The sequence below is a fragment of the Paramormyrops kingsleyae genome, chromosome 9 (assembly GCF_048594095.1).
Source record: "Paramormyrops kingsleyae isolate MSU_618 chromosome 9, PKINGS_0.4, whole genome shotgun sequence".
In the NCBI taxonomy this organism is placed as follows: Eukaryota; Metazoa; Chordata; class Actinopteri; order Osteoglossiformes; family Mormyridae; genus Paramormyrops; species Paramormyrops kingsleyae.
In genome coordinates this window covers 952,621-979,236 of record NC_132805.1, presented here as the reverse complement: position 1 = coordinate 979,236, position 26,616 = coordinate 952,621, and the positions used below count along the sequence as shown (strand labels likewise).

General features: G+C 47.0%; 1 protein-coding gene and 1 long non-coding RNA gene across 3 annotated transcripts in view; one reads left to right on the top strand and one right to left on the bottom strand.

The window, feature by feature from the left end:
• Window positions 1-26,616, top strand: part of fhod3b (formin homology 2 domain containing 3b) — a 144,400-nt gene that overhangs the window by 31,822 nt on the left and 85,962 nt on the right. The gene's annotated exons all lie outside the window — the stretch shown is intronic.
• On the bottom strand, window positions 8,111-17,595 carry LOC140592484 (uncharacterized). The gene is made up of 3 exons (XR_011992787.1): window positions 17,521-17,595; window positions 14,939-14,989; window positions 8,111-8,279 (listed from the first exon to the last, which is right to left on the bottom strand). It is a non-coding gene; the product is annotated as an uncharacterized lncRNA (long non-coding RNA).

The window sequence follows — 26,616 nt, the reverse complement described above, 5'->3', positions numbered from 1 at the left end:
TTATCTGTTAGCAGGCCCGGGTGTCAGGCCGCGTGCCGGTATCTGCTTTATCTGTTAGCAGGCCCGGGTGTCAGGCCGCGTGCCGGTATCTGCTTTATCTGTTACCAGGCCCGGGTGTCAGGCCGCGTGCCGGTATCTGCTTTATCTGTTAGCAGGCCCGGGTGTCAGGCCGCGTGCCGGTATCTGCTTTATCTGTTACCAGGCCCGGGTGTCAGGCCGCGTGCCGGTATCTGCTTTATCTGTTAGCAGGCCCGGGTGTCAGGCCGCGTGCCGGTATCTGCTTTATCTGTTACCAGGCCCGGGTGTCAGGCCGCGTGCCGGTATCTGCTTTATCTGTTACCAGGCCCGGGTGTCAGGCCGCGTGCCGGTATCTGCTTTATCTGTTAGCAGGCCCGGGTGTCAGGCCGCGTGCCGGTATCTGCTTTATCTGTTAGCAGGCCCGGGTGTCAGGCCGCGTGCCGGTATCTGCTTTATCTGTTAGCAGGCCCGGGTGTCAGGCCGCGTGCCGGTATCTGCTGTATCTGTTAGCAGGCCCGGGTGTCAGGCCGCGTGCCGGTATCTGCTTTATCTGTTAGCAGGCCCGGGTGTCAGGCCGCGTGCCGGTATCTGCTTTATCTGTTAGCAGGCCCAGGTGTCACTCTCGTCCTCTCTGATTTCAGCCAGTCATGGTCTTGCCTGTTGTGTAAGTGGTGTGTTGTGTGATTTGTCCATAGTCTACTTGACAGGACCTTAAGGGTCACCAATGGAAAACAAACAACCCCTATGTGAGGAACAGTCAAGATCAAAGAGCAGGACCTCAAATAGGGGTCCCAAATAGGGGTCCTGCTCTTTGATCTTGGCTGTTCATCGCATAGGGTCTGTTGCGTTTGCCTGGAGTGATAAACACCGGGGGTCATAAACCTCAGCTGGCTAGCGGTGTGGCACGGCACAGAGTTCCCTGCCTCTGAGGGAAGCAGAACCACAGCTAAGCTTGTTGTTTTAGCTGATTCGCCTGGTGGGTTTACATGGGGCTCACGTCGGGGGTCCCTTGAAGCCCACCCCTTGTCTCTCCCACATCGAGTCAGACTGCCAGGAATCTTCCAGGAGGTCACCCCTAGTGCAGCATCATCATGCTTGTGTAGATTTCATGATAATGATGATAAAAAATGAGGATGATCATCACCACATATGTTTACCTTTCTCTTTCACCGGAAGTGAAGTAAACCCCCCCCCACAACACACACACTTCATGCTTCCTCTTACTCATGACCCTACACCACGTAACGCTTTTAGCCAAGCAGTGAGTCCAGGTACGGTTTCTGAAGAAGTTTTTATTTGTGTGAGTTATATTTCAGAGCCTGGGAATTTCATTGGCTAAATGTAGCACAACACAGAAGAAGGGGAAAAAAAAATTGTTGGCTTGCAGCGAGAGTGTTAACTTCCCTTCTCCATTAGTCTGTGGCCCTAACCTCCAGGTGGCCAAAACGGTTACAGAGCCAAAATGGGAAAAGCCCAAAGTGGATCTCCAAGCTCAGGCCTGCCCAAGGAAAAGCCCCTCACACTGTGCCGTGTGACGAGCAGGTGGATACGTCCGTGTTTAATGGCCGGGGAAAGGTCAGGGGATCGTTCTCACAAACCTGGATATAAGTAGAATCTGCCTAGGGTCTGTGTGAGCAGCTGACCCCATTAAACAAGCTGAGTAATGAATGCAGGGACACTAAATGGATAATCAGGTATAAGTGAGAAGTGCTTTTCTGGTGTTTAGAACTAGACTGCCATTATGGTGACCCCAGTGGCGTCACCGGTTAGCCCGTGTCGGAAAGCTGGGTAAAGGGGGCTAGGGATTGGGGAGGACGTGTACCCCACAATAATTAATTTGTATTCACTCCTATTCCAATAAATTGAGCTTCGCATTTAAATAATTTAGTTGTGTATCAAACCACATCCTTTGCCATTGATGGTGGTCTGTGGCACATGTGAATGGTTCTGGTTGGTTACTATTGCTCAGTCATGTTTTTCCTACTTGGGCCTGTACATTGCTGTGCTAATAAGATGAGAATTTAAGCTTAAGCTGTAAACCCTCTGTGCTCAGCGTAATGTGGTCGCAAAGGAGGACTGCCTTCTAAGAACGGCTGGGCAGGTGAAGCATGGTGCTGCTCTTCTGGATCCTTCTGAACCGATCTTCTCCGGTCATAGACAAGCACCTTTTTACTCTGGAGGCTTCTCAATATTTTACCTAAAATGTCAGATTTGTTTTGCGTGTTTTTATAGTTTAAGGTTTTAATACACAGAGTTTCTTGTTAGTTCCAGTGCTGCTCCAGTGCTGCTCCAGTGCTGCTCACACTTGTATAATGACTTTCACTGGAAGCTCAGCCTAACTGCAGTGACGTCTAGTCGACTCCTTGACAGCACATATGTTTGCAATGTACTACTTGCCTCACTTGCACATCACTTTGGACAAAAGCATCCGCTAAATGTGTAAATGCATGAGGCACCTCCTGGGATTCTTTGAGGTCTATCCCGGACTCATCCCCCGGGGTCTATCCCGGACTCATCCCCCGAGGTCTATCCCGGACTCATCCCCCGAGGTCTATCCCGGACTCATCCCCCGAGGTCTACCCCGGACTCATACCCCGAGTTCTACCCCGGACTCATCCCCCGAGGTCTACCCCGGACTCATACCCCGAGGTCTATCCCGGACTCATCCCCCGAGGTCTATCCCGGACTCATCCCCCGAGGTCTACCCCGGACTCATACCCCGAGTTCTACCCCGGACTCATACCCCGAGTTCTACCCCGGACTCATCCCCCGAGGTCTATCCCGGACTCATCCCCCGAGGTCTATCCCGGACTCATCCCCCGAGGTCTATCCCGGACTCATCCCCCGAGGTCTATCCCGGACTCATCCCCCGAGGTCTACCCCGGACTCATCCCCCGAGGTCTATCCCGGACTCATCCCTATCATGGACTGCCAGCGTCTCTGTTCTGGTACTTCTCAGCCATGTTGACATGCATGCTGCCTGTTGCATTAGCCGTGTCATTCTGATTGGCCAGGTCATCCATGTGACGTGTCTGTTTGGAACTACAGGCCAGGGACGGTGTGGTTCATGGGGAGGAGCTTCCTTGTTGTGGTCAGTGCTTACAATCCGGTTCCGATGAAGGAGCACTAGTCAGCGTGGCGGGAAGCCGATGCGTTTATTGCATTCCTGTGCTATCTGTCTGCAATCCAGTCCTTCGGTTTCAGTGGTGAATGGCTTTTTTCCACCTACATGGTGGCTGTTCCTAGGGGTGGGTAGGAAAGGGCTGTAAAAATGCATCGCGTCACTAATAAACAAAAATAACCTTCTGGCCTCTGGTGTCAGACATTTTAACAGCCACAGTAAGTTACAGCTGGACGCTTTCTGTGCCCAGGGTGTCTTATCTGACATGTATCATCCAACCAATTTAGACTTGACTCCCTTTCATTTTTTTAGAATATTATTATTAGAATATTATAGAAATGTTTCACGATCTTGCTGAATCTCCCTGCAGTGCTTCCGTGGGTCTTTCTCCAAAGCTCTGGCATCACTTTGAAGGTGCGTGAGACGTCACGGAGTAAACAGCAAACACGCCGAAGGAGTCTTACAGCTTAAAGCTCCTCTTTCCAGCTGTGTCTTCTCCTCAGGCCTCCCGTAATAGTGCTCTGTTCTGGGCTTTGTTTAAAGCAAGTGAAGTGTCTCTCTCTCCTCTGTCGGGATCAATGGGGGGTCAGCCCCCTGCTCGCCAGAGCGTGGCACCTGGTGACCCCTTCGGGCTGTCCACCGTGATCGTGTGACATCCGGCATAAAAGAGTGACTTTATCCTTTCTTGCTTCCAATCGACAGCTCAGCGGGGTCCAGGCCGGCCTGCCACCAGGGTCACCGGCAAACCCCTCAAAAGGAGAACCTAAAAAAGTTGTCCTACAAGAAAATTAGGAACAGATTTTTCCGGGCTATTCTATTTATTTTTAGTTTATCTTGGAACATTCCTGGAAAATGGAGCTTTCACGAAGAAGCGCGATGATATACAAGCACAGTATGCTGTCAGCGTTTGAGTGGAGGTGAAGCATTAGGACGGGCTTTTGATTGGGTGATAAGTGAGTAGTATCATACTGGTGTTGGACACACACACACACACTGCTGTCACACAGAACCCTGTCTTTCATCTGGCAGCCCATTCATGTGGTACCCAGTGATTCTGGTGTTCAGTGAGGGCAGGGGCAGGCTTTGGGGTGGACCACAGATGAAAGTGGGGTGGACGGGGCGGTGGGAGGGAGCTGTATCGGCTTTTGTCTCCTGGACCCCGCTGTCACTTTTGAGCTGACCTGCGGAGGTCTCTTGGTGGCCCCAGTGGCTTCTGGGAAGTGGGGTTTGTGCCTGTCACTGGGGTGATTAATGGCACTTTGTGCTCACAGTGGCTGGGGCGGGGGGGGGGGGGGGGTGTCGATGTAATTGGCAGCTCTCTGTTGGATCTGTCTGCCCATTTTTCCATTTCGGTTGCTGTGAAGTGATTCAAAGCCGTATTTTGGGGGACATTAAGTTTACCAGTATTACCTACATACGACTCCTTATATTTACTTACGGAGCTGAACATTTTTAATGATTTTATTATTATTGAGATACATATAAATATGCTTCATTATCTATGGATACTTACATTTATTTATCTAACATACTTTAAAATGGTAGACAGATTTTCACGTTTACATTTCTTTAGTTCCACATATAAGCAGAGTGGGGGTCCTCTTATGCTGCCAAAGAGGGTTGGGAGGAGCTCTTTACAGCACAGATATCCCTCCAACTGCAGGGTCAGAGCGGCACCAGAGCGAGGGGCCACACTGAGAGAGTCAGGCCTCCAATCAGACATTTGCTGTCAGCTAATCTCTGTTGGGACAGTCCTAGAGCGTAAGAGAGGCCCAAGGTAAACGCTGCCTCAGAGCCCCCCCCGAAACCGCTCTCAGAGCTGCCGGATTCTCTCCCTGCAGCAGACTCCCGGGTTTGTCCTACGTGACACCGCCAGTGCGCCCGTTCTCGCTGTCCGCATGATTGAGAGCCATCGCCCAGGCATTCGGGCAAGGCCGTCAGCAAGGGCATTGTGGGGCACGGCGGCCTTTATGGGGAAAGAGGGGGCACCGGGCACAGTCAGGCTCCTGTCGTCTCAGATAAAAGGCCTGGCTGATTGATGGATCCCGCTCGATTGAATGGAGCTCTTGACATATTGCAACAAGAGACAGTCAGTCGTTTGCATCTGAAGAAACAGACTATAGAATGAACTGTTATGCAACTTTTACTGCATGTATTTCAGCTAGTATTTGACATTGCTTTAGGATTCTTAGAGTCTTTTACAGACTGGATTAGCGAGCTTCCCTGTGTCGCTTTGGCTCTGACGGGTTTGACAGGTTGTTTTGTATTCCCTGTTATAACTCTGCTCTTCTTCTATAAAATGTTAAAACTCATATATTCCAGGCCGGAACAGCGGGCAGCTTTTTAGTAAGAGGACAGGTAAAGAGAAGAGGAATGTCTCCGTCCATGGAGTACAGACCAGCTCAGCTGACACCAACTCACCAGTTTCTCCTAGATATTGTTTTTTCTAATTCTTTTTTCCTGGAAACCACAGTTTACCAGCCATAATGAAAAAGACCCAAATCATCAGAACAGGTAGATCAGCTGAATCCTGGAAAAATGCAAAAACTCTTGTATTTTGTTTGGTTACTTATGGTTAAGGTTAGGGCTGGTTAGGGGTTATGGTTCTGCAGTCTGCTAAGTAGCCAGTGAGTTTTCAGTACCTTTCTGACTCTTTACTGAACATTTCCTTCCTGACAGTCAGAGATGGACTGAGACAAACAGTGTCTCTGCTCACGTCCAGAGCTCCCATATGCTTTCAGGGGTCTGAATGCACCTACCCAGCCACTACACCTAACTCAAAACAGCCGCAGTCGGCAGGGCAGAGTGAATGAGTGTAGGAGATGATGGACCACACTGGGCTGTGTTTACGCAGAGAAAGGTAACCAAAGCCGACGGCCTGTGGTTGGTTGGGTCCTTCAGCAGGAGGTGAGGAATCTGCTTCATCCTGGAAATTCTGCTCTCTCTCATTCTCTCTGCGCTGCGTTTTATGACTTCTGTAATCCAGACATAATGACCTCCCGAGGTCCTGAAGGAAGTGCATTGTTTTTATTGTTTTTTTTTTTTTTTTTTTTTGCAAGTTGCATCATGCATGACAAATTAGAGCTCTGCTGAAATGGAAAGTTATGCAGCTGTTTTCTTCCAGAGCACGGATGTTTGCCCGGTGCAGGCAGACGCAGGGCTGCTGGGACTCCAGGCCGTAGCCTCCAGACACTCGGGGTACTCTGTGCGCGCTGCAGAAGGGCTGTAAACCACTGATCCGGCCTACCTGTACTTATGAGCGCTGTGGTTCCATTTTGAAGGTCCCAGAATGCATTGCTCCCTTCCCTCTGGATAGAGGGGGATATCCTCAGACTGCACTTTCCGTCTCCTCTGAGGGACGTGTCTAAAAATACGAGCCACCTCCTTAAAAATAATAAACCAAATCTGAATGTGTTCTTAATGGGTTAATCCGTCTTTCACTTGATTAGACATCACGTGAAACGCAGGGCATCACCTGTGGCGTTGCAGCGTTTAATATGTTTTCTTTTCAGTAAATCCAATAAATCAGTCTTTATCTGGAAGGCCCTCAAGCAGCATCATAGCCAAGAAGCGTGTGTGTAACCCTATAACTTTCATCTCTCTGACATTTTAATAGATGTCACAAAAACTATACTCCAGATTAAAAGGCAGAAACACTGTAATTACAATACCATTTGAAAAAAAAAGAAGCTTGAATTCCCATTTTTTCCCCAGTGCCTTCCATTGGTGCTTCTGGGCTGCATTCCTCACAAGCTGTAAATTAGTGTGAGTTTACGGGACGGTCGGTTACCAGGTTTTACCTCCAGCTAGGGCCAGCATTAGGCAGCGACCTCACACCGGCATCCCGTCCTGGAAGCTATCTGCCAGCAATCTCTGGAGTCTAGATGAAAGCCGTGACCCCAGCGGGGTAAAGGGGCAGGGGGGGGACCCGGACTCGAGCAGCAGACGAGCTGGAGAATCTGCCAATGCAGCGCGAGGCAGCCTTGTTTCACGTGGAGGGCAGCAGTTGTGCTCCCTCTCACGCTGTTGCTGTGGTTTCATCTTTGCGTTTACACATCATGGTATTCTCAACCGCTATAAAACGCTCATTATTATTCAGTGTTTCATGTCAGAGGGGAGGAAAAGCATTCAGACACAGTGCTGGTCAGTGATAAGGACAAGGCTGCAGATAGGGTTCTCACTTGCAGTCAGAATCACAAGATAAATAGCTCTGCTTTAGGATGCCTGGCAATTGACAAGGGCCTTTGAATACGTTTTGTATGCATATCTTTGTGGGGACTGTCCATTCATTTCTATGGGCAAAACCCTAATCCCAGCAGCAACAACCTTAATCCCTACCTAACCCTAACCAAAGTAACCAAAGAATGATTTCAGTAACAGACTGTATAACATCAAAATAACAGGTCCCCAGAATGTAATACATACATAACCCACACACAAACACGCACATACATATACACTCATATCACATCTGCATGATCGCTTGTCATTTAGACCCGAACCAGCGCGCGCGGTTGCGGAGGTGCCACCACTATAATCGCGTGCTATTACTAATCACTGGAAGCTTCTTAGATGATGGGTTGTAGAAAGATACCAGGCGAGGCAGAAAAACGCAGACCGCTTTAACAGTTCAATATGCTATTTATTATTTATTATATATTGAAATGTAAGTAATACATTTACAGGGATAATAAGACTTCAACTGTGGCATCATTTATCAAAGTTCCCCCAGAACAAAGACTGAACGGGCTGGGCTTGGGCAGAGAACCCCCCGTAGAACTCCCCCCATGGCCGGTGGAGAAGATAGTGCCGTCTTCCTGATACCACCTGGGTGTATAGCTTTTCTCTTCATCGCACTCTTTTGAGTTGTATGCCCCCCCCATGTCGAGACCCTAGATCGTTCAGACGCATGGATGGCGGCTCTGTATTTTGCACGCCTCTTCCATCACGAATCCCGTGATGGGGGTGTACCTCCAGGGAGACCTCCAGGGAGACGTCCTGCAGACCTCCGGCTCGTCGGATGGACCCGGGATGCCTCCTGCTTCCTCCCTCTACGGCCGCAGTGCTCCCGGAGGGCGGGTGGTGGACGCGTCCTCTTTTCACAGTGTCCCTTGGTGGCCATATTTATGCCGCAGCATCCCTGTCATGTGAAAGTCATGTGACAGGAAGTGAAATAGCACAAATAAACTTGCAGTAAATTTGCAGTCAGGGTTATCTGGCCAATGAGTGAGCTTCCTCAAAAAGGTTACCTATCTGTGTGTATTTTTTATGTCTTGTGTGTGGTTTTGAAATGGTGCCTACCCCCACATTTGGGCTGCATGACGCCCCTGCCCAATACCTGCTAGTTCAGACTAATATAGAGTTTGGCTGGAGAGCCCAGCCCCAGCAAGGCGCCCCCTTAAACACTCATTTGACAATGGTGCTGAAGCAATTATGAGGGCGTTTCCTTTCCAATATGCAGCCAGGCGCCGGAATGAATGCAGTAAAGCCTCCTTGTCTGGTTGGGCTGTTGGTGTATGATTATTCTACTTCCTCGGGGAGAGGGGGGGGGCTGTCCCTCCCCTCCCCTCACCTCTCTGTGATCTAAAGACACTGTCCTAGAGGGTTGCAACCTTTCCTGCTTTTTCATTCCAACTGAGCCGTTAATTAATTAGCCCTAGCGGGCTGTTGATTGAGTAGATCACTATTCAGGTCATGCCAAGATGAATATCAGTTTAAGATCATTAGTTTAGTCCTACTCTGTGGTCTTGGCAGTCAACACAATATGGACAATTGACTGCATTACCGAAACGTATAATCACCCGACCGACGTACTTACTGTAAGTGCAAAGGTTGTTATGAGCTGAAAGAAACATGGCAACAAAAAAAAGCACGATATCGTCCACAATATCGTTACTCAAATTGTTTATTCGTTTAATCCACGGGAATGAGGAATCTGCGATACCGCGGATATCCACGGTAATCCACGGGAATGAGGAATCAGCGATACCGCGGATATCCACGGTAATCCACGGGAATGAGGAATCTGCGATACCGCGGATATCCACGGTAATCCACGGGAATGAGGAATCTGTGATACCGCGGATATCCACGGTAATCCACGGGAATGAGGAATCTGTGATACCGCGGATATCCACGGTAATCCACGGGAATGAGGAATCAGCGATACCGCGGATATCCACGGTAATCCACGGGAATGAGGAATCAGCGATACCGCGGATACAAATCCAGATGTTTGCAGAACAGATGGGGGTGGGGATAGTTTTCATCCCCGTGCAGCTCTCTGTCATACCAACTTGCTATATGAGAGCTTCAGGTGTCTAATAGTTATGGGAAATATGGGAATTAAGAAGTTGATCAAGAGAGTATCTGCAGGTATGATTTCAGTCACAAGTGACATGCCTCTAGAATGAGGGAATTCTGTCAAGTCGCCTCATTGCTGGCATAGGACCAGGTCTTTCTCCCTCCTGCTGGGAGAAGGACAACAGTTTTAGAAAGAAACGGAGGAGATTTAAAATAATAACCACCCTTTGCACCCACCACAATCTACTGCCGTCAGTTGAAAAGGATTATGGGAAACGGTTACATAATGATGTCGGCCTTGCACAATGGCTGCCTCACATGGTATGGATATCTGTACACGGGAAATTCGTGTTCTGTCTTCCGTAATGGAAAACCTCTCGTGTTGCAAGCAATTATTGTATTCAAGTGGCCTTTGAATTATAGCTTTATGTGCACTTTCAAATATTTAGATTAGGGACCAGCATAGTCACAATACTGTAGAGCACTAAGTGACCACTGACCATTATAATGATACACATATCTGCTCATTTTCAACAGTTTAATCAGGAAAATATGAGGATTACGTTACAGCAATAAACAATGAACAGATGCTATGAGCAAAACAACATCTAAATACATTTTTGGCATTTGTCAGAACAATGAATGCACGAAATAAACATGGATTATATAAAGAATCCAAAATAGGATACAGATATTTAACGGAACTGGTACTAAATGATCTAATGCAGCAAACAGCAAAGGCCTATGAAAAAAACAGGTTTCAGGCCCTGTGTACCAGATGACGCGGTCGCACCTCATGATAGTGTTCAGTGTCACCCTTGTGTTCAGGCACATAGAGCTGTAGCATAATAATGTTGTGGGCTACAGGTGTGCTTGTTATGCATGCCCGTGATCGGAAGGTCGCCAGTTCGAATCCCAGGTTTGAGTGATTTCACCTTCAGACCTCTGAGCAAGACCAGAAACTGACTGACCCCACCTTCCCAACTGTGCATTGCTTTGGAAAAAAAAAAAAAAAAACATTCGCTAAATAAATAAAATGTAAATGTGTAGCTGAAAATTGGCTTTAGTCTTTTGTCACATCAACCTTTTTAAGCACCTTAAAGCACCGTGTGCCTGAACACCACCGCTGCACATCGAGGACGTGCACTGCCTCGAGTAGGAAACGAAAGCACAGCCGTCCTGGAAGATAAAGCACAGAGACATAGTAACTCATCCATCAAACAGGGGGGGAACAGCGACACGATAATGAAACCAGACTGTCAAACTCACCGGCGACGTGTTTTCAAATATTCACTTAAAGCTGAGTGCGTGAAGAGTTGGGGTAGATGTGGTGTTTTTGCTTAAATGAGTAATTGCTCACTGTTCATAGTGACTTAGGAGTCAGTGGGGGCACGGTGGTGGTGGTGGGGGGGGGGGGTACAGTGTGAGCGGCTATACGATTTCATGGCCGTTAGCCGATGCCCAGCGAGGTCACCTCTCTCCTGTGTCCCGCAATGTGAACGGCCATTTTCCAAGAGTTAAATCAGGATGTGATTTTGAGTTCTGCCAAAATGAAGAGGGAAGCTTAGGGGTGTTCAAACATTTAACATTAACAGCCGTGTATTAGCTAAGCTCGTACTATATTAGCTCATGCTGTGTATAGCATTTATTTCATATATGTGTATATATATATATATATATATATATATATATATATATATATATCAGCTGGCTTAGCCTCAGGTCCTACATTTTTTCTTTGGTGGTGACGGTAAAAGTTATTGGGTGGAGAGAGTTTTTTTAATGTTTTTTTTTAAATTTTTTTAAACAATCCACTAAAAATGGTCACAACCTACCAGTTGAGAATCCAGGACTTACATGGGGGTGGGGCCACATCTGAAAGCTGATTGGCCCCCGGAGTTCCCCCTCCACTGTCAGTCACTGCTGTTAAACACATCTTTGGCTAATTATAAGGTTGGCCCCTCTGTATGAATTATGGCCCCTCTTATACTCCCCTTCCCTAGAACCGCCTGTGGTCCTTATCACTGCAGTGCTTTAACCTCACGCAAAGTGTGATATTAGCAGCTATACTGAGGGAAAAGAAGGGAGACGGGAAGTTTTGGCCTAACTGAAAGAGGAAGTTGGAAGACGGGTAATGGCCAGATGGGGAGAGGGATGCAGTGGGGATGGATGGAAGGTCTCGCTCGTATAAATGAAAAAGTACGCCACAAAATTTCTGTGTATGTTAAAAAAAATCAAAAATAAGAGTGAGCTGAGTCACAATGGCTCCGCAGCCGTAGAGAGCACAGACTCTCTCCAGACATTTATCACTACTGTCGGGGCGAGTTACATGCCTCAGATGACATCAGCGTGAGAACACGCTGATACGTCGTTCATGGGGTCCATGGTGTCATGATGCGGAGCCGTGAGCCCCGGCACGTGGGGTGAGCGCCGGCACGTGGTGTGAGCGCGGCCCAATGGAGCTGTGTGATGGCTCAGCCTTTCCTCTGGGGGATCCATTGCGTCACGCAGCCCTCCAGCTACTTGCGGTGCTGCACTGCAAACAGGGTCACTGCGCTTTCTGCCCCACATACAGGCACTATCGTCCTCCAGCTCCAGGGTGACACACGGGCCACTGTGGCGGGGGGGTGGATGCCTGTGCTGTGACTGTTATCCTCTGAAATACCTCGACCCGACCGCAAGCTGATCGCTAAGGGGCCGGTAGCTGCACTGCCTGTCAGTGTAATCTTTGTCAGTCCTACAGCCCATAATCATCGCATTAGAGCCTGCTTCTGTGATAATCGAACGTGCCAGACTGGCGTTCCTGAAATGACCACTGGGGAGTCCGTCTCCTAGTAAATGGGTGACATGCATCGGGGTCACGGTCAGTACAAGCAATGTGTCATGTTCACTGCAAATCAGCAGGAGTCGTGCTGTTCTTTCATGCAGGGATCAAACAGACAAGATGGAAGTCTGAGATTATTATATTGCTGTTCATTCATTTCTTCATCGATTCATCGATTTGTTAATTCATTCAGTCATCGATCAATTGATACATTCATTTATCTTCATTCATTCACCATCAGTCATTCATTCAGTCATCTTTATAGCTTGTCCTATGCAGGGTCACCAGGGGCCCGGAGCCTATCCTGGAAACAATGGGGACAAGACAGGGAATAACCCAGGATGGGGTGCCAACCCGTCACAGGACAGGGAATAACCCAGGATGGGGTGCCAACCCGTCACAGGACAGGGAATAACCCAGGATGGGGTGCCAACCCGTCACAGGACAGGGAATAACCCAGGATGGGGTGCCAACCCGTCACAGGACAGGGAATAACCCAGGATGGGGTGCCAACCCATCACAGGGTATATTGTATTGTCATAATAATCCGTAAAGACTGGAAGACAGCACTCTAAGCAGTCTTGCCTTACACTGCGATGGACTGGTATTCCATCCTTTTTATACCCCATCCTTGTGCCTTACGCTGCCTGGAATAGTCTCCAGATCTGCCCCCCCTCACCCACCCCTGTGACTCTGAGCAGGATCAGCTGCTGGAACATTATTGTCTTTTTCTGGTTTCCCCCTGTAGCAAAAGTAAATTAACTATGTGATCTGGAAATATTTTCGCTAATTATCAGGGCTGCTAATACCTAACCACTTACTGTAGAGTTGATGTTGATTTATTGTCTTGCTTAAAAGTAAGCTCTGTAAATGTGCCAGAGCGTTAAATTACACAGCACACAGAGCTGGAAAAATTACTCAGAGGAGTATTTCGTTAATGAAAATGAATCATCTGACCACACATGATTGTATTCAAATGGGGGGGGGGGTGTTTTTTCCACTGACGCTCTCCTTTAATGGAGAGGTGGCTCTGCCTTGTGCTAATGTGCTAATACTGGCTGGTGGTGATATCCAGATGCTAATGTGCTAATGCTGACTAGTGGTGATATCCAGATGCTAATGTGCTAATGCTGACTGGTGGTGATATCCAGATGCTAATGTGCTAATGCTGACTAGTGGTGATATCCAGATGCTAATGTGCTAATGCTGACTAGTGGTGATATCCAGATGCTAATGTGCTAATGCTGACTAGTGGTGATATCCAGATGCTAATGTGCTAATGCTGACTAGTGGTGATATCCAGATCCACACCTGCGTTAAGGAGTCTCAGGTCAGTATGGTGAACAGATGCGTGTGACACTGGGCCCGGCCAGTGAACGGCACACATTGTGGGAAAGTAGTGCAATTTTCCCGGGGTCACAGGGATCGGGTAAGGATCGAGCTGACATGATGGAAAATATGGAAAAGAGGACCCATCTGGCAGGGATTGATAAGGACACCAAGCATGAGGAGGGAGCTGAAATGTGAAATAATGCTTTATTTGCCATTTGCACAAGTACATTGGAATGTTTCTTCTTGGCATATCCCAGCATGCTCTTCTTTGGGACAGGCAGCCATTTATCCGGGGCCCCTAGAGCATTTTTGGTGGGGGGGGTCAAGGGTCCAACGCCCAACATGTGACTTTTTTTTAAGGACAGGATTTGAACCAGCAACCTCCCGGTCTCAGGGATAGGTGCCACACACCACCTATTGAAACGCCATAACAGAAATGCTGTGGCTTGAACCCAGGACTGAACCCTGGCCTTCATACATGCACTGAGCTGCACCCTCCCTGCCAAGTAACCCCGGCAGTCCTTTATTACTGTACAGCCTGGCTAGCAGGCGGATGTCAGAACTCACCAGTACATACAGAGAACAGGTGGAAGGCATCATCTAGGATACGTCTAGTCACCTCAATCTCCCTGTCGAAGTGGTTGATGGCCTCGCTTTCGACTGACAACAGGTAAGATTAAAGGATTTGAAAAGAGACCTTGTTGTGGTCAAAGTGAATGCTAGCATCTGTGTGTATGACGTCGTCAAATGACTATGAAGTAGCGATCCAGAAATGAGACATTATGGAGCATATGTATTGGATGGCATGTCTCTGTTGAGTGAAGAGATCTGTTATACAATATGAAGCTATGCTTCGACGGGAGCCTCTTGGTAAGAGTTTGATATTCCGGGGTCTTTGAGTCACTTTAGTGGATTTCTTGAAAACCCCGCCCTCAGGATTCTTCAGATTTGAGTTCAAGCAGAGGAGAGCCTTATGGCTATTTGTAGAGCTTCGTGTTAAGGATCCGGTGCTATGGCATCCAATTCAGAGGCCGTTTGCATAGATGGCTGGGGGAAAGGAGCGTAACGGTCGGCAGGAGTGAAGTTCGAGATTGAAACTACAGGGCTGATACTGTAGGAATGACATTCTTGTTGGGCAGTGTGGTTCTGATCTGGAGTGCCTAGCATGCTGACATGCTCTAGGAATAATCTCATTCTTCAGAAGCTTCAGGAATTCTTACCGGTTGGGTTGGCAGTCACTGGTGTTTGCCTGCGTTCTATAATTGGCATTGTTTTGGCCCTTTCCACGTTAGTGGGTTATGTAAATTCCTAAATGTAATTAATGTAGTTTTTGTACCTACCCATTCTTCTGCTGACATCATCACAGTGGTCCGGTTCTGTAGTAGAAATCCCTGTAATTTAATAACAAGTAATCAGATTGAGTCAACCAGAATATGGAGATGATGTGGAGTGTGTAAAGTCTTCAGGTAAACAGCCAGGACTGGACGGGACAGGCTCTTTTGGCAGGTTTGACATGGTGGACTCTGATGTTGTGATTGAAATGTTAATCAAGAATAGTGCCCCTTGCATTCAGAAACTCAAAGCACATGTCTAATGACAGACATATAATAGGGTTGTTTATCCCAGTATTGGATAGGTTTTGCTCTCATGTCATCTCATGTGCAATAATTTCAAATACAGCCTTACTGCTATAACTAGATTATGTCAACTGGCCCTTACTGGTCTCTTATGGACATTATGTTGGTCTTGGAAAGACCGGAACTTCATTAGACTATATGCCCGGCTTTAGCATTGCCTTAGCATGGAACTTCATTAGACCATATGCCCGGCTTTAGCATTGCCTTAGCATGGAACTTCATTAGACCATATGCCCGGCTTTAGCATTGCCTTAGCATGGAACTTCATTAGACCATATGCTCGGCTTTAGCATTGCCTTAGCATGGAACTTCATTAGACCATATGCCCGGCTTTAGCATTGCCTTAGCATGGAACTTCATTAGACCATATGCTTGGCTTTAGCATTGCCTTAGCATGGAACTTCATTAGACCATATGCCCGGCTTTAGCATTGCCTTAGCATGGAACTTCATTAGACCATATGCCCGGCTTTAGCATTGCCTTAGCATGGAACTACATTAGACCATATGCTCGGCTTTAGCATTGCCTTAGCATGGAACTTCATTAGACCATATGCCCGGCTTTAGCATTGCCTTAGCATGGAACTTCATTAGACCATATGCTCGGCTTTAGCATTGCCTTAGCATGGAACTTCATTAGACCATATGCCCGGCTTTAGCATTGCCTTAGCATGGAACTTCATTAGACCATATGCTCGGCTTTAGCATTGCCTTAGCATGGAACTTCATTAGACCATATGCCCGGCTTTAGCATTGCCTTAGCATGGAACTACATTAGACCATATGCTCGGCTTTAGCATTGCCTTAGCATGGAACTTCATTAGACCGTATGCCCGGCTTTAGCATTGCCTTAGCATGGAGCTTCATTATAGACCATATGCCCGGCTTTAGCATTGCCTTAGCATGGAACTTCATTAGACCATATGCTCGGCTTTAGCATTGCCTTAGCATGGAACTTCATTAGACCATATGCTCGGCTTTAGCATTGCCTTAGCATGGAACTTCATTAGACCATATGCCCGGTTTTAGCATTGCCTTAGCATGGAACTTCATTAGACCATATGCTCGGCTTTAGCATTGCCTTAGCATGCTTAGCTGTAAAAAAAAACAAATCAGTCTGTGACTTTGATCATTTGCAATGTTTGTCTTTTCAAGGATCTCCATGGCATGTTTACACAGACCAGACAGGACCATTATCAGGGCTGCTCAATGGTTACATATGTTGGCAGTGTGCAGGCCCCTGATTGGTCAGTGGGAGGGGCTTATGATATAGCCATTAAAGAGGAATAATGCTTGTATAGCTAATAGTTGATTGTATATCGTTTTGCTGCTCCAGGACTCATATCTCATTTGGTGAAAGATGTGGCTCCAGCCTACAGAATAGCCAGTGCTCAGATTGAGCTGTTATACCAAATTGCTGTTCGTTTCTCCTCAGCTTAAAACAGGCAAAGCAGATGCGACTGGAAAGATCCAAATAGAGATCAGAGGTTAGATTGCTGATCTAACGGTGTATCCAGCAGAATCACACCAAGACGCACCCAGAGTGGAGCAGTAACATTCCATTAGTCTTACATGCTAAACAAACATCGGTTCAGGATTCTGCCAGTGTTTGTTTTGTTTTAAACAAACGTGCACTTTTTTATCCTCCCAGCTTTTTAGTTCAGTAATATGCAAATTTGAGCCGTCTGTTACAGGCCGGCATTGTTCTTAATCCAAGAACATCCCAGCAGTGGCCGTGGCTCGCGGAGCCATAGTCGTTACGTTTATTCTGGCCCACGTTCGCTGCCCTTTCTCTTTTTGATCACGCAATATTTCAAATAAATAGGAGTTTGTGTTTTTCCCACGAGTCATTCGCAGTTTTCTCAAAGGCTTTATGAGGGAGCCTCTGAGCTCGTTACGGGGTCCAGCTGGGCTTGCTGCAGCCCACAGTCTGGCCGCCAGCAGGCGCTCCCCGCATTGGCTGCGAGAGACGCTCCCCACATTGGCTGCGAGAGACGCACCCCGCATTAGCTGCGAGAGACGCTCCCTGCATTGGCTGCGAGAGACGCTCCCCGCATTGGCTGCGAGAGACGCTCCCCGCATTGGCTGCGAGAGACGCTCCCCGCATTGGCTGCGAGAGCAAGACACCTCTGGTCTGACACCACTCCGACACGCCATTACCGTCTTCCCCTTCAGTTGGCCGTCCCGCAGATCGGTGCAGGTAGGCCGAAGCAGATCCAGAAAGTGAGTCTGTTTGCAAAAATGCCTCCTAGCATGAGATGAGCCGCAGGTCGCTATCCAGCTTACCTTTGATTTTTCCAGACAGCCCTGCATGTCCTCCAGGGGTCAAACGTTTGAGCGGGCCTTGCCAGGTATGGTGGGATATTCCGGAAAAGGATGATGCAGGGACTCACGAACGTCGACGTGATAAGGGAAAGTGAGTCATCTGCGTTCATTTCCAGGCCATCAGTCATCGTACAGTAATCTGCGGCCTTTTTATTTAATTTTTTTCCTATACCCCGACCCCCCCCCCCCCCCCCCAGCCTTCTTCGTCTCGGGGCTTTAGACGCCTGAAGTTTTGACATTGTGTCGTGATTGAGCTTAACCACAACCAGGTGTGCCTGACAGGCTCGCGGGCGGGGGGGTGAAACGGGCTGATGAGTGGCTGTATGTGGGGGCCGGCTGCTTCAGAAACCCCAGACGGGGTTTTTTTTTTTTATTCAGCTGAACGTAGTCAGAACGACAGTGGGGCGTCGCTGGGTCCTAGTTTCCGTAGCGACTGTACATGCGTCTGAAAAAGCGGCCGTCCGCAGGATCATGTGACGTGGCCGTGGAAGGTATGTGTGCACGTGTCGCGAATTCGGGGTAATAATCCTAAATCCAGGCTCCCACATTGCCGGGAGCGTCACTAGAGATTTATGGAAAAAGTGGCCAAAGTCCCCTAAAACAGCTCTGCACACTGACAACAAGCAACAGAGGGATCAAGCAGATTAATGTGCCAAACGAAACGTCATCACATGTGTCTCGGACCCCCCCAGGTGTCCCTCAGTCCCGTTCCTCCATCCTGAGAGCTGCTGTCTTCATTCTTATTCTCCCAAAATGGCATCTTTTTTTTCTCTTTCCACTTTGCCTTCCACCGTTGTTTCACTTTTCCCCATTTCACCCGTTTAGTTCACCCTCCCCCACATCTTCCGATCCCCTGTAAGGGGGAATCGGGAGGTTTTTCCCGCAGCTGAGTTTCGGAAAAGTCTCCCCCCCTCCATTCTTAAAGAGCCGGGCTTCGGATCAGATCCGCGGTGAAGCTTGTGATTGTTTCCCTCCCTGATAAATCGCACCAGTGAACGTGTACGCGGAGACCGGCTTGTGGATAGCAAGCGTCGCTGCGTCCGGACTCTAAACCCCATAGTTAATCAGCTGCACAGTGCGTTCATCTCAGGTATAGAATGGTGCAAAAGTCTAGCCATCAAATAGAATAGTAGTAGTAAGTGTAGATTTTCTCAGAAAACACACAATGTAACATTAACATATGGGAGTTAATAGTAACACGATAAAAAATAAAAAACTTTCTTGTCTTCTCCAAAAAGTTACAGATGTCTTGTTGGATGGCTAGAAGACACCAGTCTGGTTCCCAGTGCTCTCCAGTCTGGTTCCCAGTGCTCTCCAGTCTGGTTCCCAGTGCTTTCCTCATCTCAGCCATTCGCTGTTTTCATTGCATTACATATCCAGCTTGCTTAATTAATGAATTAATTAATTTAATTGGTTCAAGAAAGTCTGAGGTATAGATTAGCCAGAGGAGGTGTGCTAGTGGTTGAGTAAAAAAAACTTTGGTGTATTGGATGGTTGCTGTAAATACTGGGGTGACCTTTGTAGAGGTTCTGAAGGGGCTAAGCTGACATACTTTAATAGACATAAAATCGTAGTTTTCCACCAGCATGAAGATCATTTAAACATTGTTTTCTTTGACTGCCTGGGATTTTGCATGGTACTGTAGGTGCACATTTGTTTTGGGTGGCTTCTCTAAGGAGCAGCTGGAAATCTCTGGTGGTGGTTCTGGGGTCTAGATGGGGCACATCGCAGGAATTCGGTGTTTCTGACCCACAGAGCCACAGAAACCTTATACTGCTTTGTGCTCCGGGGTGAAGCAATGTGTGTCGCCCCGAGGGTCGGAGTACCTGGGGCAGGAGTGGAGCCCAGTGTCAGGCCTGCCTCGCTGCCCCTTTCACTCCGCTCTCTGCTCCAAGGTCTGCACACAAGCTTAAGGACCTCGATTGTTTAACCAGCCACGTGCTTTCATTTATAAGGGGACTGTGCAGGCCACACATGTGCGGACACTGGCTGAGCTGGGAGTTGAGCCACACAGAGGCGTCTCTTAAAGGAGTGTCTCTCCCGTAAATGACATTAAGCTTTCCTCTGATGTCACCGTGCGAACAGTTTTGTCCAAATGTGTTTCAGAAGCCCCTGGGGATCGAAATTTGTGTGTCCTGTTATTTGGCATTTTAATAACTACGGCCGTAACACCTGCCGTTTTTGATTCTGTTTACCTCGTACCAAGTGATTTGTTAATTTTGTAATAATTACCTTTGTATGTTGTGATATTACAAGGAGTTACCCGAACTGATCCTTTTTGGTTACTAACCAGTGCCTATTATGGCTCCATATATATAGAATATAGGATTTATATTAAAATGCAAATGAATCACCATCCCCTAGGAAATGCACAGCTTATTATTTAAGAGGACATGTTATCCATCCATCCATATGTCCGTCTGTCTATCCATACATCCATAACATTGTAACCAGGAGCCCAGGACATTTAAAGGGTAATTTATTGACACCACTTCATCTAAACCACATATTTAGGGATGTGGGGAGGATATTCTGTACCCTCAGAGCCAGGGGCACGAAACAAGAGCCAGAGGTACGACTCCACACTGCCACCCAACGAGCCACAAAGCCACCCTCAAGTCAGGTCCCATCCTTAATATTGCATAGAGTGATGTTGCCCTTAATGAGCTGGTTGCCCCTGTTCACTGACTTATGTCAGTTCTGTTGTGTCCAAACCTGCATTTAAGAAGGGGGGGGGGGGGGGCAGACACTGATGGCATGTTTTTTTGGTGATCCACATGCTTTTCTTCTCTGCCAAACATGCCTGAGGTGCAGCTTGTGATGATCCTGCAAGGCCTCTAATTGGCATGATGATATCTTCACCTCGTGAGCCTGACAGGAAGGGAGAGGATGCCCACCGCCTGTCTCCTGCCCCCCCCCAATCATACTGGTATGCGGAGCCACCTTTGAGTGCAGAAGCCACCTGTCCTTCTGTCTGCCGGTGTGACATCAGCGTCGGGCCCCATCTGAAGCCGGGCTGTGCAGGGAAAGTCAAGCCTTCACCTTTTTTTTCACAGTCCTCAGCGTGAGTGTTTTGGTACGAGTTCTGTCCGATTATGTAGATTCACCAAGATGCAAGAGCCGATTGCTGTGAGAAGTCTATGCTTCGCAGAGTGATGCAGACAGAAGCACAAAGGCTTCCACTGAACACACACACTCACTAAGATGCTGAGGATCTTACATATACCCTGGACAGGAGCAGTCGATTGTCATGGCACTCTAATCCCTTCAGCCATGTGAAAAAGGCTTGTTTATTTACCCCACCTTATCCCTCCCCCCCCCCCCCCCCGGTCAGGTGGATGAGTGAATGACTTCTGTTGGTCACAAACCACGAGCAGTAACAAAGTTAGTGACGAGGGATTCTGATAACTGTGTTTCCTTGGCTACGCTGATGAGATCCTCCGCGCAGGCCCATGTGCGCACTGCCACACCTGCAGGTGCTGTGACTTCGCTCATCGGCTTGTAGACGCTGTGTCCTCCTCGCATGAAGGGCACGTTTTAGAGGTACGCTCACCCGGGAGCTGAGGGCTTTCCTCCTCAGTAATAGCACCATCGGAGCTCGTCTTCCTTCCTGCGTTCTTATCCTCTTAAATTTCGCAGCCTGAAGCCTTTATAGACCCTCCAGACTCGCAGCTGTCAGTGCATGTATATATAATTTATCCAGTGTAGTCATTTGAGGTTTTGTGTGTTTAACCGGCTGTCGGGGGATGCAGGGTGTCATGTTAACCCGTCTGGCTTGATGCACAGGTCCGGTGAGCAGTACGTGGAGGACGTGACCCGTCTGTAGCCCTTGACCTCAGTAACCTCTGCCGCTGGGGCGGCTGCATCCTGTGTCCACGTGCCTGGTGCGAGCTGGATGATCCCCACATGCTTAAGGGGGTTATTTATGTACTGCAGAACATATCAGGGAGTATTTGTACAGCCGGTTAGAGTGGCACATAGGGTGATGCCTCTTGCGCTGCAGATTTGGGCCTGGTCCCCTGGTCATGCTTGGCCTGTTCTTGGTGATCGGTGACCCTCTGACCACATAGGTCTCCTGTGGAGGAATTGAATCCCACTTATCACCACCACTCCACTTCCCAGAATGCATTGCAAATATCTAAAACTCTGATTGGCCTAGTTGTTACAAAGAAAATCTTTACGTTTCTCTCTTTTCAGCTGGCCTTCACAAGCTGCATATATATAATGTGTACACACACACACACACACACACAAACATACAGCTTGTACACTACACAGGATGGCTTTCCATGTACTTCCATTCAAAAATATACCCTCTGTGAGAGCAGCTAGCTCGTTTGGTGAAGTGTCTGTCTTCGTCTGTAGACATTGTCATGGATTTATTATATTATCCCTTTAATGCGATTTGCTGGTGTGGATACTGAACGCAGGTTGTGGCACCTATTAAGACTGTCACGTGGTGCAGGTTGTGGCGTGTGCGTGGCGTGTGCGTGGCGTGTGCGTGGCGTGTGCGTGGCGTGTGCGTGGCGTGTGCGTGGCGTGTGCGTGAGTGACGTACCCGCATCTGCGTGTCCCTGTGTGTCTGCTGCGTCAGCATTTCTCTCTCTCTTCTATTTTTTTGTTTCCTTTTTGGTTTTTATTGAGCATTGTGGCTCTGTTGTGTCTCTGCACAGGAAGAGTACTATTCTCAATTCAATTATTCACATTCTCTTTCCGACCATCTTTAGATTAGCATTTTTTTATGGTTCTTGAGGAAGCATTTCTCCTTGGGACTGTATTTGCACGAGGAGGGAGAGAATTACTGGAGTTCATGTATCTTATATAGTGACTGCCATTATTTTCAGGATACATGGCTTCCTGAAAATTTACTATAATGCATTTTATAACTATAATTTCAGGTGTTCAGGAGGGGTAATGGCTTGATAAGCTCTGACTATTTTTATGTTCCTATTAAATAAACATATATTTGGTTAGATTGGTTAGATTTGGTTATTTTGATCAGCATGTTTTGGAGCACTGAAAATGCATATAAACCAATCTGAGCTGTTGCATTAAGTGGGCATCATCACAGTCACCATATTTTTGTAATTAAGTACTTTTTTAGTTTATTCATAAAAATGAAATTAAGTGACTTGACATTCTGGCTATTAGCTTGAGGCCAATGGTCCTCTCAGTTGTGGAAGGATTTTGCCATTGTACAGTGACGGCAAATTAGATCTGGCTGAAAGATGAAGCATGCACCAGCTAATAGGAGATCTGGCTGAGAGATGAAGCATGCGCCAGCCAATAGGAGATGTAGCTGAGAGATGAAGCATGCGCCAGCCAATAGGAGATCTAGCTGAGAGATGAAGCAGGTAGTGAAGTTAGCTAACAGGAGGAGCTGGCTGAGAGATGAACCATGGGTTAACTGAAGCTCGAATGCTCACTTTTAACAGGAGGTCGTAGGATTCCAGCTAATAGATTTAACCACAGGATACTCCAAAAGCCGGACAAAGGATTGACAGTGACCTGCAGGCAGCCTGAGGAATCCAGGAAGTTAGATCCTGGGGGAGTCTCACAGTCTCAGTACCTCTGTTGAAAGCCAAGTTAAATATATTCACTGCAGGTGACACAGAAGTAGCAGGCAGATGGATTATACATAATCCACAGATACAGCTACCAGAAACACAACCAGGTGGCTCTTTATGACTTCGACATGCACACAAATTTCATTTGAGACTGTGCTGTTTATTCTAGACCTAAGAATGGAATGCAAGTTTAGTAGCTCGGTTGCGGTCTCATCTGGGACTAACTTACATGGGTGTAATTATAGTAGCAACTCTGTCATAAATCAAATTGCATAAATATTAGGATTATATATGTTGAGTGCTCGATTTCAAACTTACTACATTACATTGTTAGAAAACAAACTTTTCCTGATTGTTGTATTATGATATGGAAACCACAATCTTTTTTTTACTTTTCTTTAATATGAAACAGTTTGAGATAACAGCTTCTGATCTACTGTATATATTTTGCATAATTTAAGTAGGGCTGTCAAATGATTAATTTTTTTAATCGCGATTAATTAAGATTTTATAGTATGTATATTCAGTGTAGAAATGTATTCATTTCAAGTCTCAAAATAAAGACAAAAATAAATCGTGTTTCGCTTCACTATGTCACCAGCACACTCTTTTTCTCAGTTTATCACGTTACTCTCAAAGCAGAAGGTGAATGTTTAGGAACAAAAAAAAAAAACCTAAATCTAAATTTAAAACCTATTTGGCAAATTGCTCTAAAAACAGAAGCCATTGTAAGTGCACTTACTAACTGGGAATATTTTCATTTTAAGATATTAAAACCTATTTCAAAATTGAATTATTTAATAAGTAACGCTTGTGTTATTGTGCTGCATTATGACAAAACTGGCCAAATATTTTTAAACAATTTTCCAAAAGAAAAACATAACAGTTGACTGCTACAGTCCAATTCCCTGAAGCTGTAACAGATCAGATCTTACCTTCCCCTCTATCATGCAGCTTCCCCATGAGACACTAACTGAATGTTTTGATTTTAGCTTGAATTCTGGGACTGATTTTAGCTTTGAATTTTGGGCTCTGACATTGTTTATAACCAGGAAAAAATAAATACTATAGGTTGCTATTAAAAATCTGTGCTCATTCTATTCTCCTATTTGTGTATCTTAATCATTGCATGTGGTAACACACTCAAAGAAATAATGCATTATGACTTTAGAATAAATACTTAATTGTATTAAAATGAACGTGTAATTATATTAACTTTGTCCACCCTGACACAACACATCACTGACATGATGAAATAACATCACAGGAGAGAAATCAGTGCTGCTCTCCATCACAGGATGGGTCCTGCAGTATTGGCTCTGCTCGCTGCTGTTTGAGATTGGAGGCAGCATTGCATTAAGTTGTCAGTGAGCAGTATTACTCAGATGTACAATACTGGCTTTTATTTTTCTGAAACACAAGGCTGAATGTTGGAGCAGCTACTGAGATCCTAAAGGTCGCCTTCGCCAAATTTGTGAATTTGAACACTATGCTCCTTGTTGTTCCAAATCTGCCATCCAGGGCAGATCTGGCCGAAGGACTGGTGCTCAATCTAAAGGACGGAGACAGATGGTGCTTAAATACCACTTTGCCCAACTACCGCAAATAGTTTGTGGATGGAGCTTGGAAGCAGAGAGGGAGGGGTCTGCTCTCCTGAGTGTTTACTATGACTGGTCAGTGTGAAGAACATCTTGACTGGGGTAACGTGGAGTCACTGAGAGCAAGGCCTCAGTGCAGAGGGCTTCTACGTAACTTAGGGGCTCCATTTTGACAATCTAATACAAAGTGTAAAGCGCAAAGCGGAACTAACAGTTATGGCCGTGTCCAAATCCATTTTGCTATGTTTACGGCGAAAAAAGGTTGTCCTGACTATCTTAATTATTCAGAGGCGTTTTTTGAGCAATCAGAACGGCACGTCACCTCACCTTTAAAAGGCAGATTGCTAGTACAATGGCACATTTGCCCGGCAAACAAGATCGCGTTTCGGCCAAGGAAACGAACGTGCCTATGCGCGAAGAGAGAATGCATGAGCACATCTTCTACGGGAGCTGCACTGTTTCCCCGAAGCCTTTCGAGGTGAAGCGGGCATGGGATGAGGTAGCAGAGAGTGTGTCCTCATTTTCTGGCATCACCAGATAATCCACGGAGTGCCGAATGCGGTATGACGTTGTCAGAAGACTGAGAAACTCGCTGCTGAACTAGAGCCTGAACTGAGAACGGGGACTTAATTATGCGTATGTGTTTTTTTATTTGGGGTATGCAGTTCGCATAATATAAATAATAGTGCAGTACCTGTTCAAACAGATCACAACCTGCAGTTTTTAAGGTGTTTTAAAATGTTCAAAAAAGGCAATAGTGTTATTTTTCTGCATCTCAAAATATTTCATTCCTTACCAGGCTGCAGACGATTCAGTGCTTCTGCCTTCTGATTCCGCCTTGCCCACGCTGCTACTGCCGTACGCTTAATTCTGATAATGAACTGATAATGAATTATTTTTCTTTTGGTGTTTCACTAAACAGTATGAATGCGTGAAAGGACCAGATGTGCTCTTTAGCAACCTGTGATTGTGTGTCATCAAGGCTTGGCGCGATCAGCCATTGAATGAGGCAACTTGCCACATGAAAGTTCACCCAAGCTAGCCATGTCCTAGCACTTTGGCTTTGGTGTGACCTGATTTGACAAGCCCTCCCTCCGCTCGGATCGCCACCAACGACGTGACCTATCAATTACAGTTGGCTGTTTGGCATTCGGGATGGATGTGGTTTTCTCTGTAACGACTTGAGAGCCACTTGAGTTCTGATCAGCCTAGAATCCCACGGGTCTGTTTAGCCTGCCGGGGTTTCACTTGAGAATACAGGTGCCTCCTCTTGCCTGTGGTCTTGAATTTTTGCGGCTAAGCAGCTACCCCGCCCAAGGAAGCCGTGCCAGGATATTAACAGCTCATGCTTCCACCTGGAAAAATGTATGTTATATTTAGGCGACAAGGTCCGTGAGCATGTGAAGAGTGGGAGTAAGGGTCCAGGCCAGCTTTAGGGGTGGGTCCCATTCCTCATAAGCCACACCTCCTTCCAAAGAATGACCGACACTCAGTGTCTTTAGAAGTAACATTCCATCAGATGCTGTTTAACAAAGGGTAGAAGCAGAAACATGTCCTTAGCAGCTAACATCTGCTGATGCTTAATCTGCAGATGGGTCTTTAGGACCCAAGCAGTGGCAAAATCAGTGAGATGAAAAGGAGGAGTCCAAGGCAGTAGATTTGGGAATGGACAGTAAGGACATGTCCCTACTGATATTGTGGGAGTGCTGTGTTTAGGGGGCTGCAGAGGGTTCGGTGCTGATTTGTTCCCTACCAATGTTGAAAACAAACCTATACCTTTGGAGGAGTCTGTCAAAGCCTGTATCCTACCCTTGGTTGCCAATCCACAGTGCTGCAATGTTTGGCTCGGGGATGCTGGCAGTGGTCCTGGCAACTTATATTCACGGTGAAGA